The sequence below is a fragment of the Octopus bimaculoides genome, chromosome 2, assembly GCF_001194135.2.
Source record: "Octopus bimaculoides isolate UCB-OBI-ISO-001 chromosome 2, ASM119413v2, whole genome shotgun sequence".
Classification (NCBI taxonomy): domain Eukaryota; kingdom Metazoa; phylum Mollusca; class Cephalopoda; order Octopoda; family Octopodidae; genus Octopus; species Octopus bimaculoides.
In genome coordinates this window covers 32,736,056-32,742,435 of record NC_068982.1, presented here as the reverse complement: position 1 = coordinate 32,742,435, position 6,380 = coordinate 32,736,056, and positions in this window count along the sequence as shown.

Sequence of the window (6,380 nt, the reverse complement as noted above, 5' to 3'; positions counted from 1 at the left end):
TGTGTGTGTGTGTGTGTGTGTGTGTGTGTGTGTGTGTGTGTGTGTGTGTGTGTGTGTGTACGCGCGCGTGTGTATAATACAATGGAACATACAGAAACACACGCATATTGATTATAACGAAAGGGAGAAATGTGCTCAACGTGAACATATTGTAGTGTATACTTATTAAATATTCTCAGCTCTTGCTTTTCGCATTATTACTCAGTCTCCAGTAGATCTCATTTGTTTTCCCGGAAAAAGAATTGTCACAAATGTGAACATTAAAGAAAACTTACTATGTTGCATTTGAAATTCATTACAGGTAGTATCAGTGAATATTTGTTTCTATTAATTAATCAATATTTAATCGTTATAGGCAGTAGTTATTAAAATAGTTAAATAATTCGATAGATGGGAGAAGTTACGGCATACCCGTCACTAAGGGGGTGTACTGGACGGAACTGTCCTCTCACTATTAAATTATGCACTTATTTCGAAACCCCACTTTGGCATTATTATAAATTAGTACCCACCCAGAATATTCCGAAGCACTTCCAGGTACCAAAGTCTGGCGCTAGGCCTGAGTGAGGGCGGCGGGGAATTTGGAGGTACTGAAAAAGCAACAAATATAAGCAATGAAAAGAGGAGGTATTTTTTAATGACTTAGAAGAAAAAATGGCGTCTCCTATGGCTTTTTTTCAAAGACTGTGAGACATTGAGAAGAAGGGAAGAAGTTTTCCTAAGGCCTGTGACAAAACCTGAATGCTTGTAGCAAAACAGAATGCGCTACAAATATCCCAGCACCAGCTTTTGATATTAAACTGGATGACATATCAGATATATGTTAACATACTCCATCACTGATATGAAATTAGAATGTTCACTGAGTTGCTTTCCTCCCTCCATTTACTATGTTTCATTTCTCAGGGATCGCGTAATCGGAATTTTTCTTATTACCGAAAATTTCAGTCCTTTTAATACTAGTAATAAACACTTCCAAAAGTAAATGTAATCCAATTTAGAGTGGTCCAAAAAGGTTATTGGGAAATAGGTTCCTTAGCAGACGAGCGAATATAAAAAAATTGTGTGATGATTTTCTATTTTGCAGTTGGATGTTAAGTGAATATTATACCTTATCTCATTTCAAACTCAATTTGTACATTCTGTGAGCCAAAACCTAATATTAAAAAATTCTAAAATATATCAATACCTTAAAAATGAATGGAATAGTCTACCAGCACTTTCAAGTATATCTTATGTAATTCTAATCGATGTCCACATTTACAGAGTCTTCTCCAATTTCTCTCTTTCCGTTCGTCTATTGCAGTAGATATTGTAATATAGCACTAACACACACACACACACACACACACACACACACACACACACACACACACACACACACACACACACACACTCTTGTGAATAGACCATCATCAATTATATAGAAGCTAGATTTAATAATCCTGATGCTCGATGATATTCGCAAATATTCTCGTCTCTGTACTTCTGAAATGAAATTCGAGATTTAAAATGATGATATTTTGAAGAGGCAACACCACACGATTTTCCAAATTGCTCAACTGTGTAAAGCTAAATGAATTTGAAGAATAACCAGAGAGGCGGAAAATTATAACTGTTAAATGCAATACTTATCCTGACTGGGATTTTACGTATCTATTACACCGAAATTTGGCCTTTAAAGGCGCCATCTTTTTTCTAATTTCGTTCATTCGTTTCATTGAGCGTAGAATTACGAAAATACGAAACACTTTCTGTATAGCAGATGCATTTGCGCTCATTATCTCCTGACTCCAAAATTTGCAATGCTTTGAATATTTTTATTTATTCATGCCATATTTGTAAGGGAGGAAGAAATGGAATGTAGTAGCCTATATATCCATATTAAGAACATTATTAATACTGTTATCTACTAGACAAGCCAATAGCTTAGGTCAGTTTTTATAACGCTTATCAATATTCTTCAGGTTTCGATCTTTTATTGATATATTTTTATTGCTAAAGCAAACTGCTAATTTGTCCTAATAATATTATCAACGATTGCATCACCTGCACGATCAAAATTATCGCACAGTTAAATATCATAATCGTACTCAGTGCAATAATTTAGATTTACATATACATGCATATATGAATGGCGGCCATACTGGGAATCACTTTGAAAAGATTTCGCCGATCATATCGTCACTAGTAATTATTTCACTATGGCAATTATTTTATCGGTTTATGAAAATGAACCGCTAAGTTACGGGACAGAAAAGGACACAACATAATCAGTAAATACCGGTCTAAGAGCCGGTATTATAAACAAACATAGACATAAACTCACACACACCGTCACACGCACACATACACCATCACACGTGCACACACCTTCACACACACACACACACGCACCATCACACACACACACACATCACACACACACACCATCACACACACACAAACTATCACACGCACACACACATACACACACACACACACACACACACACACACATACTGGTGAAGAAGTTTTCGTCCTATTAGTCAAAAAAAGCCATCAACATATGTACATATGACACCATCATCACTGCAATACTGGTTCCGAGGCAAGTGAGTTTTCTTTTTCCAGTACGTGGAGCAGATGGAATCAAATGTGGAGAATAGGATTTATGCTCCACCAGTTCCAAGCAACAATCATGCACAGAAGCCATTGGAACAAATGGCTTGTGTGTTGCAGCATTGAAATAAGACCCCTTTTATCAGTTTTCCTCGGCGTTTTGTCTTGATAGATTTTCACAACTATCTCAGCCATTTGGCATAGTACTTTCCATTGATGGCTTGGCCTTTCGAAGATAGTCAATAATCAACGGTACAAAAAGGGCAGTTGAATTTAGCAGGAATAAGGAGTGTCTTGAAGATTACCCAAGGTCTGAACGTCCTACTTCTGCCACCACCGAAGAATACATTGTTCGTGTTCACCACATGGTGATTGATGAATGACAGGTGATTGAATATAAATCAAATAGCCAATGCTATGAACATATCCGTGAGAGAATTGGCGCAGGCATGCCTGTGTGGTAAGAAGTTTGCTTCCGAAGACGGAAACTGTCGCTGAGGAGGTCACAGAGGCGTGACGACAGATTTCCGGACAACGGACATGAGTTAGAATAGGAACAGTAATTAACAAATGAAGAACTAATATATAGCACGTGTGTTTATTTGGCAAAAAAAATAAAATAACCGTCCCTAAATACAATATCTGTTTCAATACACGACTTCTCATCAGGAATTTGGCAACTTGGCAATACAAATATATATATATATATATATGCATGTATGTGTGTGTGTGTGTGTGTGTGTGTGTGTGTGTGTGTGTGAATGTGTGTTTGTGTATATCTCCCCAACTATCCATCACACACATGCACACACAGACACACACACACACACATGTCCATAAACTTTTGTATATGTGTTTACCTGTATAAGTGTGAATACATAAATGTATGTGTTTATCTATAATTTAAGTAATTGTTTTATTTCCTCATAACATACCTGAAACAAAGAAAAAAAAAGAAATTAGCAAATTCAGTAAATTTATGCAACTACTGAAATACATACCTAGTATACAAAAGCAATTTCATTGACTGTTTTTAAGATACTTTTTTCAAAGTAACTTCTCCCTCGCCACCCCAAAATACATAAGAATGTATCGGTTGTGAAGACACTTGCTTCTCAATATGAAGTTGTAGCACATAATTACATACCGTTGATTGCATTTTGTACACCATAGCATTGATTGCATTTTGTCCATCATTCAAAAGAAATCATATTATAGGCTCGTGTTTCAGTTTTTGCTAATTGCTATAATCAGATATAATGATCATTCGTGATTTTTCTAGTGATTTACTGAATGTGGTGTCCTTTATGTGTGGAATAAACAAACCGGAATAAATGTCTGTATGTATGTATGTATGTATGTATGTATGTATGTATGTATGTATGTATGTGTATATACGTATGTGTGTAAATATGTGTGTGTATATGTGTGTTTGTGTGCGTGTGTGTATGTATATGCATATAAGTATATGTTTATATATGTGTATATATTTATATATATGTATGTATGTATGTACATCTATGTATTTCTATCTATTTATTTTTCATCTCTGTGTGCGTGTGTGTGAGTAAGTATGTATGTGGATGAGTGTGTGTATATATACATATATGAATACATATATATGTATATTGTGTATGTTTTTTTTTCTCCCGCTCATATATATATTATGTAGAGTGTAGTTCCTAGCGTTCTTTTACTTCTGTCCAGGCTTCAAACAATTAACATTCATATTGTGATTAAATGTGATCATCATTAGGAAAAAAGTGCTTTGAAACTTGCTTATGGACTAAATTTCCTTATTTATTTACACTAATGATTTATCCTCTGTATGATCCCTTAACATGCTAGAAACAGCACCCGGTTTTCACTCAAACCATATCCTATCATGCAAGAAAAATGATTTATTGGTTATTCCTGAAATAAGTAAATAAATGAATAAATGAATAAATTTGATGACTTGAATGTCTTTGAAGATATGTTGCCTGCACCATCAGAAACGATTTATGGCTGAACAATAACTACTACTACTACTACTACTACTACTACTACTACTACTACTACTACTGCTACTACTACTACTACTACTACTACTACTACTACTACTACTAGCGGTGTAGGAAAACTGGTTTAATTTCTCTCTCTGTTGGCCACAAGAGCCCGACAAAACATTTGGGACGATGAAAACACAAAAGGGCATTGGGGGTTTTCATGGAAAAGAGTAAATAATTAAAAAGAAACAATAACGACTAAGAAAAAACTTTAATATATTTCCCAATGGTGGATGGGGACATCACTCTGGGATAACTAAGCAACTGAGGCATCCACAGAAACCGAGGCATCTTATCAAGATTACTATAGCAAATGCTCCTCTCTCCTCCTTACTCCTCAGCCTACCAGTACAAGCTTAGAATAGACCCACTTATCCGGGCCATCCTTGCACCATTCACCCACCTTTCACCAAATTTACTGGGGTGCAACACATCCTTCTGAACCTTCACCATTCTCTTTAAATGGAATTTAAAAAACAAAAAATAAAACCATGACGACCTGACCGAAGAGGTAAGTCTGTTTTCAGTCCTTTCCATCTCGTCCACCACACAACCTCTTTCACCATATTCACCAGACTGGGGAAAACTACCTGTTCTTCCTAACTAAAGGACGGTAGAAAATGAGTATAAATTGAAAGATACAGGACGGTTATATACATATATATATATATATATATAAAGATCATTTCAAGTCCTTGACAAGAGTTTTCTTAGTTTTAGAGACTAGGTACAAAAATTAAAATGAATACTTCAAAAGTATTGTGAACATAGTCTAGTTGTCTTGTGCTGAATAAATCAGGTAAGAAACAATTTTCAAAGGTATCCGAGTAATCCAATGGAATTCGTGCATCCGTTCAGATAATTAGAAATCCGTAACTAATATCCGCGTTCTTCCTACATTGATATGCGCATGTTAATGTATGCATTTGTAAATATTCTCGCGTGCATGCATATATGTAAATACATGCATAATATATGATGACTGTCGATTGGATACACGAGTATATCCATCGCTGAAAATTATTTTATTTGTATTTTTTTTCCCACTCACCATGGCACTTACAATAAGTTTTAAAGTCAGCAAGTGACTTACATGTTTTTGTTGCATATGAGGCATTTATATTCTTGTGTTGCGGTTGGCTGCTCATTCTGAACAGCATCTTGATTGTGTATTTTCGTGTATCTTGTGAGTTCGAGCAGCTGGAAAATAACCTATCCTATAGATCGCATATCAGATTAGCTGCTAGAAGCTGTATTCAGTCTGAGATCTTTCAACGTTTTTGCGTAGGTGACAAAATGCATACATGCATGCGTGCTTACATACATATCCATCCATCCATCCATCCATCCATCCATCCATCCATACATACATACATATTTTATGAATTAGAGTAATATAGGAAAACGCTCACGATCTTTGCCGATACTTCTAGATTCTTGAGATCGATGTGATTGATGCTCAGTTTGAACTTATATCGATCACCGTCTCTCTGATAGATGAGTAAAGAGAGAATAAATGAGAAGGCAGCAATTGTCAATATGAGAATTTGGGTGAAATATTTAGCACCATTATTAGGAGGTGAAAAGGATTTTTATTACTTCCGTGACCAAGTAGATAAGCTGTTTTATTACGGCCTAAAACAATCAAGTCACATCAAGTTATGTCGACGATTAATCTTAAAAATTAGAAGTTCTGCACACACACACACACACACACACACACACACACAC